The 9,702-nt window shown below is 45.5% G+C and overlaps 1 long non-coding RNA gene across 3 annotated transcripts in view; it reads left to right on the forward strand.

Moving 5' to 3' along the window:
• Positions 1-1,874: 1,874 nt before the first annotated feature.
• Positions 1,875-9,702, forward strand: part of LOC138688125 (uncharacterized) — a 51,459-nt gene continuing 43,631 nt past the window's right edge. The window contains exons 1-3 of one of the 3 annotated variants that reach the window (XR_011327176.1): positions 1,875-2,364; positions 3,121-3,231; positions 9,437-9,544. This is a non-coding gene — a long non-coding RNA (uncharacterized lncRNA). Of the gene's footprint in view, positions 2,365-3,120; positions 3,232-9,436; positions 9,550-9,702 lie in introns of all 3 variants that reach the window. The other 2 variants (XR_011327175.1, XR_011327174.1) reach the window with 2 other exon arrangements.

Here is a 9,702-nt window from a genome sequence, read left to right on the forward strand (position 1 = left end):
TAGCAGAAGTACACAGTAAGTGTAAGGTCTGTGTCTAATACTGTTAAATTCCTTTGCTAAGAGTGCTCAAAATACATTAGTGTTCTAATATATGCTTATGGAAAACAACACTGGAAGGTTTATCACTAAAAAATTGTAACAGCTGATCTTTACTGATGCCTTTCATGTTAGGATGTTGCTTCTTTTCATAGGCTAACTGCAGTTCTTCCCTTGACATGGCAACATAAATTTATGCCACTGATTTTGTACCTTGTCCCTTTTACTAAACCAGTATAATCAAATAATAACTTGTAAATTTTGCTGAGGTGTCAAGAGTACCTCTGACAGAACCTCTGCTAATCTCAGAGGAGAAAGGACCTGGGGAGCCAGAAGAAGAACCTCGTTAGACCAACAGTTACAGATGAGAGGCCTAGGTCTTTCATTTAAAAAAAAAAAAAAAGTCAGAGTAAGAAAGCATGTAATAAAAAATTCTCCCTGCCCTTTCTGTCCTTCTGGAGCAGGTCCTTTTCTCCAGTATTGGTTTCAGCTGTGGAATTTTTAGCTGTCTGGGTTCAGCAAGCTCTGCAAACCTTTCCCTTCTTTTGGTCATCCTTCTAGCTGATATTTTTGAGACCTGACTGTGTGCCTGCCCCCTTCTATTCTGAGCAGTCTGCTGCAGGCCCCTATGTTCAGATCTCTTTCTTGTACCTCTGTTCACCCCTTCACTCTGGAAGTTACCTCTCATCTTCCTGTCCTGTTTAAGTGCTATCAGGTAAGGGCCAGTCTTCCCTTCAGAAGACTTCACCTGACTCACAGTGAAGCAGGCAGGACAAGGCTTTCCCATCTCCTCCCCAGTCACAGCCTTTTAACAAAATACAACTCCATTGATTGCAGGGTTGAAGAGAACTAATCAAAACCTATTGTTAAGCTGAGGATAGCAATCAGTTTCAAGTTTTTGGCAATACATGACAGTCACATACAGCCTGTAGTCTCCAGAAATCAAACACAAAAGTGGGCATTACAATCAGACTTTATAAGTAAAACATTTAGACTACTCGCTCTCTGTGAGAACTTTCAAAGACATCTAACTGAAACATCATCTGTTGTTCTTTCTTCATCATATTCTATGATTATTTTTAGACCCCAAAGTGGCCATCCCACACTGCAGTTCTGTTAGGCAGGAACTTACCACTTGAGAAGGTTATTTGATTTCCATTGAAGGAAACAAGAGGCCTAGGTTTCAATGTAGAACATTAACTACAGAACACTTTGAATAAATAGCAAGACAAAAGCATACAGCACTCTTCTGTTCTATACAGAGGGATGATCAGCTTCCATTATGACCAGAGATTCCGGAGTTAAATTTTACACATCCCCATTGCTTTACTCTGGATCACACTTCCTCTAAAGGTGGATAGTCCAGGAGTTCTCCACAGATCGACTAACATTTCATTCTCTTCTGTGAAGTGGGTAAAACACAGGGTTTGGTCACTGGATTTTGGTAAAATACTGGTCATCTGTTCAGAAAATCAAGTGATTTCCAGGTGATGTGTGAATAGATTGTGATGAGGTGTATGAGAGGTTTCCTCAAGAAATCCATACTACATAGCACAAAATACCCTTTCTCCAAACTTTCTATTTAATTCCTTTGTGTCCCAAGCACTTTCAGATCTAAAGGCTCTCTATGTAAGTAAAGCAAAAACTCTCAAGATTTGAACATTTTAAATCATTCCTTCCATTCTGGCTATAGAAATATCTTAGTTTCAGTAGACTGAACTCAGAAAAAAAACCAAACTAATCTAAATGCTACATCTGGAATACATACACATTTCTTCTTGTTGCCAATATAGGTTAACACATGCATTTAGGAAATGGACTTAACACCCAGAGGGTTACTAGAATAATTTATCTTGGGAATGACTGCTAGGATATGACAAGTCTTTAGCTAAAGGAATCAAATTATCAACATACAACAAAATCAGTTGCCTCGTAATGTTAAATTGCTCAGAAAACGCAAAGATAAGCACCCAAGTTTATTGTTAAAAAATGAGAAATATGTTCAGTATTTTTTACTGCTTAATGTTCGTTTTTACACTAATCTTGAAGAAAATTCCTGATAGGATTTGCAGCTTGCAAATGCTGTTCTCAGCTATGCTGTTAATATTTATAAAACATGCCAAGAGTGATCTTTGTGCCTGTGGATCCTTAATGAACAGACTGATAAGGAATGTGTAGCCTCATACTGAAGATCTCTGGGTAAAATAAGACCTCTCAGGAATGCTGGCATGAGACAAGGAGAAATGCTGGAACACTAATTCTCTGGTGCAAAGCTTCTTATTCTGACACTTCTGCTAAGATGTGGCTGGGCACTGGATCCTGGAGATGGTAAGGACACTTTTCACATGAAAAGTTCTTTTTATTCTACTGAAAGGTGGGCTTTGTGTTGAATTAAATGGAATATGATGAGAGCTTTCTCTGCTCCTGGCACAGGGTATCTAGTCTGGGTAATTGTTTGTGGTTTATCTGGGTAAGACATGTCCTTCAGGGATTTGAGCTATCATTCCTGATGAGCAGTGGTAGAAAGGATAGAGTATAAAAGGAGCTGGGGATTATTTCTAGGGAAAAAACAGTGATGAGCCTAACAAATAAAAGACTAACCTGTTAATATGTAAGGTACATTGTGTCAGTTACTGGTTTGGCTATTGCAAAGATAAAACACAAGCGAGCTACCCTTTGTGTCTTTTGTTGTTCAGAACCTCCTTGTATCTCAAGCTAGCTATGAATGGACTGAGGTGGCCTTGCTATCTTCTGATCCTTTTCCTTTGTTTGGAGAATAATTTCTGCAATGCTTGATACAGTTATTATTTGACCTCACAGCAGGGAAAAAAAGAAGTGACTTCTACTTGGGAAGTTTCAACAGTAGACTTTAAACACAGGAATGTCTTTACTTTGCTCCAATAACACCTAAGTAGCTGCCCACTGAGTAAAAGTAACAGTCTTGCAAAGAAAAGTGAAGAGGGAGAGCAAAATCAGCTAGAGATCAGAGACAGTTAACACACAGCACTTTTAGATTTAAAGAAGAACAGCTCTTGAGTGTACATGAGATTTCTATGGTTACTCAAATTCCTCCTATCTCCACAGCAAATGTCAGAGAAAGATATGCAAGCAGTAGGTCCTGGCTGAGGAGGAGACATTCAGGATGCCCTTTCCACCACATGCCAGAGCAGCCGAACAGCTTCAGTTACAGAACAGGTGAGTGGGGTGGACAGGCTCTGACAGCAATGGAAGGGGAAGGAAAAGGCAAAAAGAGTTGGAGAATGGCATGAAAGGAGAAGAAATGAGGACAGCAATATAAACTAAAATTACTAGACACTTGATTAATTGGCTTGTTTCTCTGCTGACAGTACACCTGTGAGAGAAGCAGGAGAGGCTACTCTATGGAGATAGATTTGTTTAGATTTTCACAACTAGCTTTTTGTTGCTATAAGTGGATGTTACAATTATATCCAAAATTTTTACCAACTTTCTTCATAAAACAAGAAAGACTTCTGAACATTACAACTATTTAAATTACACAAGGCATTCTCAAGTGCAGAAAGAGTTTGTAGTATTGATACCGTATGAGATGTTTTCTATTGGTAATTCCCATATTCATTATTTACATTAAAAAAAGAGGATTCTCAAAACTTGCTTTCAGTTTGGAGAATAACAGGATAACACCTCTCACTTGAGGACAGGATGTATTGCTGTTCATGCAAAATTAGCCTATTTTGATATCAGCCTAACCAGCTAAATGTGCAATGATCACTTCATTCTGTTACTGCCATGTCAGGTGGCACAGATCTGCCTCTTCAGCTCCCTGACAAACCCCTCCACTTGGCCATATATTCCTGAAGCAGGGTGCCTTGTAGGCTCTCAGAGCAGAGGCATCCCATGACCCCACACTGCTGTTTGCTTCACATGTTTTGGACTTTACCTGTTCGGGCTCCGATTCCAAAGACTTCATGTGTGTTGAACTGTATTTCTCCCAGCAGCACCATGCTGATGTCAGGGCTGTGCTGTTGGCATGGTACAGCCAGGCAGGTGCCTATCCTGTGGGAGGTGTAAGAGCACTGTCGTGAGACCTGAGCAACAAAGCTCAGGTGCTAGGTGATTTCCTCCTTGTCTGGGGTGTGATGGGGAACTCACAGTGTGAACTGTTGAATTTTACTTTATTGACAGAGTGTCTGAGGGGAAATGTTTTCAACCATTTATGCTACTAGTACTGGAACACTGCTTTTGTGCTGCAGAGATCCTCTGCCAATCCCCTGCCACCCATATGGGACAGCAGCTCTATTTGAGCCCATTAACTGCATCTACTTCAAACTTTTCTCTGAGACATCTTTCTTTATGGTCATTATGAACCAACATCTTTTTCAGGACCTTTGCATTAGTACTGAGTAGATGACAGACAGCTTAAGTCTAAAAATAGCGCATCAGTGCAAAGCAACCCCTGACCTCCACACATAGCAGATAGTCACAAGTCAAGAAAAAGAAAACTTTAGTTTGTCACCGGTGTTCTACATGTGTCCTAGTAATGTAATATATTGTATCCTCAATAAAGCTGCACTGTAATTCAAGCATAAGACAATATGTAGGGCAAGAATAATCTATCTAAAGATGGCTTTAGGAAGAGCACAACTTGACTGAGATGATTAGTTCAGACTGAAAATTATATCAAGTTGCAAGGATCCTAAAAAAACCCTGCACAATAAAGCATCCTAAAAGAGTGATGTGAATTTAAAATCCTAAAAAATATGATAATTTTCAAGTAAGGCAGATCATATATTTAAGGTATTTCTAATTTATAGTAAATATTTTTATGATTTTATTTTGTTCAAAATATGTTTTCCAAAGTAAAGGTACTGTTTCTCTTATTCACATAATTACTAATCCAACCCACTGAAATGTGAATTGTTTCCTCCTACAGAAAATTTCTAGATTTGCAACAATAACATCCAAACACCAATACAGACCAAAAAAAGCCAGAAACCTTCAAAAATATCAAAATGTCCTCTTTTTTGAATGTTAGCTTGTGATATGTTATAATCCCCACTTCCTTTCCTTCTTAGTTTAACAGCCATAAGCCATGCATTTGTCTATCTCATCTAATATTCCCAAAAGTACTTTGTTTCTCTTCATTAAATTTCCTTCTGAGAATCTGAGACAATTTCTCCAGTTTCCCAGAGCTACTTCTAATTCTGATGCCATTTCACCCTGCCAAAGTGCTTGGATGTCTCTCTCCCATAAGCTCTCAGGCCTTTCATAAAGTCTGCAGTGTAACAACCATATGAGGTAATCACAGCAGGTAGTCATGGTAATCACGGTGTGGTTAAAATGACAGCTCATGTGGCAGCTATATGGTGCGGTTGCCAAGTGTGGCACTGAGTACCACTGCTTTGAAAGTCAATAGAAATCCCAGGACAGGATGCCCAAGTACTCTTTACTGGCCATTGTGTATTTTACCCCAGAGACTCTTGGCCCTGGAGACCCAGGTCTCTGATAGGCTCATGCTGGGACAAGCCATTGCTGTCTCAATAGCTGTATCATGAAGGAAATGTCACGTTCTGGCCACAGACTCCTCCTTGGAGACGGGATCGGCAGAGCCAAGGGCATGAAGTGCAGCTCACCTAAATAAGTCAAGTATCTGTTCTTGGCCTTCCAAAGCCCACCTGGAGTTGTGGCTAACTTATTGCCACAGGCCAGGGCAGAAGTAGAGAAAAGACTTCACTCCTGTCAGCAAGAGGAAGGAGAGGATTTTAAGGCACTACAACCAGAGGGCACTTCTATGCCCGCAGCCTCAGCTGCACAGAGACTCCCAGACTGGACTGTCCCCTTTGGGACAGTGACAGCATCTTTGGGGGTGAGTGTTGCCCAGCCCCTGCCTCACCTGGGGTCCACACATGCTGCCATGGTGCATCAGCATTAATTGCATGGGGAGTCTTTGAGCATGTCTTCATTAATGCTTAGTGTCAAACAGGAAAATGCTATTGAAGCAAATCTCCCTGTTGTCCTGCACTTTGGTTTGCATGACAGGCGTGCTCTAGGGGCACATCTAACACGATCCCACCTCAGACGGGCATTCAGCTCTTGGGACTCCTACTCTTTCCCCTGAAAACCATTTAGTCTAGGTGCCAGGTCCTCAGCACTTGCTGTTCTGTGCCACTGATCTTCTCCTATTGGGCCGCTTTACTCGCTAAGGAAGAGGCAGCCTGTGTTTCAAGTGTGTGTTAGTGACTGACCCTGCCTCTCACAGCAGCCCTGTCTCCCAGGCAGCTGGTCCTGCTGACATGTCCCAGAGGGAAAGGGGAAGCTGATGTGTGATTGCTCTCGCCCCAGCCCCAGGCTTCCCTTGCGAGAGGAAACCTCAGGACAGGAGAGGCAGACAAAGGAGATGAGGGGCAGGATTTCTTCTTCCCTCTGTAGCCCTGTTCTGCTTCTGTGTTTGAACAGTGAAGGTCTAGGTGGGCTTTTCTTGGGTCCACAGTGCCATTTTAACATCCATTTCATGGGGAAGAATATTGTGATTACTTATCTGTTTTGAAGTAGCTTAAAGGTAGTCTATGGCAATGACTTGTCTACACTTCAGGCTGCAAAGGGCTTTCTCTGTTGCCTTTGCTGGCCTAAGAGTCTAGGAGGTCCTCATCTGTGAAGGCTGGATCTCATGGTCATCCTAGGATGAGTGAGGGTGATCCGGAGCCCTGGGCCTCTCCTGGTGCCTGCACTGTGAAGGTCCAGCCAGATCACAACTGTCAAAAGAGGTGCTGCAGTCACTCTCCTTAGGCTGCACACTGACCTGTGGCTGCTTCTGTCAGCTCAGGGTCTTTTCTTTCAGCATTGATGACCCTAACAAGTCTGAGCCTTCTTTGGCCCACTCCACGGGTCTTTGTTCTGTCCCAGTGGTGAATACATGAGACTGGCTGTCCCACCTGGTTGGATTTTAACCTTTCTGGTGTGATTCTTTCATAGTGCGTGGGCCAGGAAGTTTCAGCAGCTCTAAAAGCACCCATTTTCAAGTGTGTCCCAGTTGTGGGTCTGTAGCGGACCAGCCACCCAGAGGAGGGTCCACCTTGATGGCTCCATGCTGCCACCCCCTGGCAATGGGCGCCTTGAGCAGTGGGCCTGGTCGGCTGCTGCCTCCCGAGCTCCCTGTGACTGACAGGAGCCTGCTGGAGCCCTGTGACCGGTCCCCCTGCTCCCAACCCCTGGTAATAATGCCATCATCCTCCTGCCAAGGATCCCTAAAAGAACCTGTCTGTCGCTCCGGTGTCAGCTGACAAGACCCGAGCTGGGAATGAAACTGATGGGGCCTGTGTCCTCTGAACAACAGTCCAAGTGGCGAGGCGAAAGGCACAGCCACCGTCGCAACTGACATCTCTGGGCCTTGGTTTCCTCTGCCTGATTGCCTGTCGTGACTGTACCAGGCAGTGACGCCGGCTTTACTGAGCTCTCCAAAGGGCTAGTAGAGTCAGGCTGCAGGAAGAGCCGGGTCTCCATAACCATCACGTGATGGCCACCGGCCTAGCCAGGTGTTCTCCTGCAGCCCTGATACTCCAGTGGCCCTTGAGGGATCTCTGGTGTACAGCCCTACTACCTTCCCTCAGTGAGTGCTGTGAAAGCACAGCCTGAGCAAAGGGACATGGCCTTCTGCAATGCTGCTGAACCTTGGAGCAAGCCCTGCCTCTGCCTTCATCCTCACCCAGACAGGGACACAGGGGGAGGCAGCGGTAAAAAAAAAAAGCTGAGCTACAGCCCAGCCCGACTTTTTCATTTGCTGCTTTACAAGAGAAGTGATGCCCCCACCTACGCCACACTGAGCCCCAGCTGACCTCTGGAAGTACCTGGGCAGCTGCTCTGTTCTCCCGTGGGACAGCACGTCCCAGGAGGGCATGGCGAGCACCCAGGCGCTGGGCTGGCACAGCATCATTGCACGGACTTCAGAGGGGCCACTCTTGATTTATACTCTTACCAGGGATGGCACACTTGGGCCTGCTTCTTATTTTTAACATTTAACCTGAGAAAGGAGCTGTGCCAGAGCAAGTCTCTCTGGGGTAAGAATAGCATCTGCCGTCTTAGGACACAACACAGTTGTCCAGCTCCTACATGGCAGCACGTTGCGCCGAGATATAGAAGGCAACCTACCCGCCGAGGAATGTCTTCGAGTGCTATTAGTGGAAGCATATCATCTGCGCAAGCAGGCATGACCCCGCGCCGGAGTCTTGCAAGAGCAGGGCTATTTTGAGCTTTTGACAGTGAGGATGAAGGGAGACAAATGACAGGCTGATCCTCCTGTTATGGGCAACCTCCAAAGCTCTCTGAGGCCTTGTCTCCTCCTCTGGGAATGACTCTTGTGAAGGCTGATGGGCGATTTGGTGGGACCTCAGAGCCCAGGAGGTGGGGGCCAGGAGGGAGCTATGAATTTGCCAGGGACACGAGGCCAGGCCTCAGTCGCATCAGCACTGCCCAGCCGTGCTTATGGCAAGTCCTGCCTGAGGGTGTGCACCTGTCCCTGAGCTTAGGGCACACATCTGCCTGCTTTATTTTCAACCATATGAAAGCTAGAGAGATACGAGAGGGTGTGTAACTGCATGCAAGTAAAACACGCAGGAAGCTAGAGGAAGAAATGGTTGACTTTGCAAAACAGAGTCTACAGAAGGCTACGGTAGGTCAGAACAAACACAGTTATACCTGTGACGCGAGAGCTGCTTCTTCAGTGACTTGCCTGTCCTTTCCCACTGATGCCCTTTGTGACAGTTCTTTTGTACAAGTCATCGAAGAAACTATCTCCAGGTACCACACTTACCAGTGCGGCCAGGAGCCATCAGCCTGCTCACTCCTCTTCACGCCTGCTTTCTCCTCTCTTCCCTCTGTCTGGCCTTGCTGGCTGCATTCCTTCATTCCAATGACAAATCCTCAAGCTTCCACGGTGGAGGTAATGTGAGGCAAAGGATGGTGCAGGGTCTGTAGAGCAGGATTTTGGAGAGTCTCTGAAGTTTATGCTTGCACAAGCCATTACAGCTAACAGGGATACTCATGGGTGTTGTGTGTCATCTAGACTCTACGCAGCCCCACCTGAAGCTTTGGAGACACCTGCGGGTATGGCTAGAGATTCTCAAGCCACCCAAGAGGAGCTGTCAGCTCATAGGTGGCTTTGGGCAGGCAAGGCTCACCACAGGAGACCCTGGCTGTGGTGGCAGACCAATGGACGCTGTCAGGCAAGGACAAAGAATGCAGGGGATGAGGAGGGATGAACAAGGTTGGGAGTCTGCTAGGGAGCCATGGGGAAAAGTTGTGCAGTGTCATGAGAAGGGAGGACCAGTCTAGCACCTCTGCAAGCTGTTGGGTGGCTTTCTTAAGGTCCTTGTGATTGAAAACCGAGGTCTGCTCCTAAAGAACCATCTCCCATTGCTCTCTTCAGACAGCACTGACGGAGGTTCTGCTCACCAATGCTCGCTAGTGACGCTGGAAGCAGGCTGCACTTCCTTCTGAGAGCTGGTGTGCTGGTGAGGCTGCACTTGGGAGCCAGGTAAGGTGAGAGCCCTTTGGATATTGCTGTCATAGGCATACAGCTATGGAGCTGCCAGTCGCAACTTCCCAGCAGCGTGAGCATCGATTTGGAGACAAAGCCTCCGGCATTGACTTCTACAAGCTTAGACCAAGCAGACAGTGTCAACCCTTACCGCT

Source organism: Haliaeetus albicilla, chromosome 12, assembly GCF_947461875.1.
Source record: "Haliaeetus albicilla chromosome 12, bHalAlb1.1, whole genome shotgun sequence".
In the NCBI taxonomy this organism is placed as follows: Eukaryota; Metazoa; Chordata; class Aves; order Accipitriformes; family Accipitridae; genus Haliaeetus; species Haliaeetus albicilla.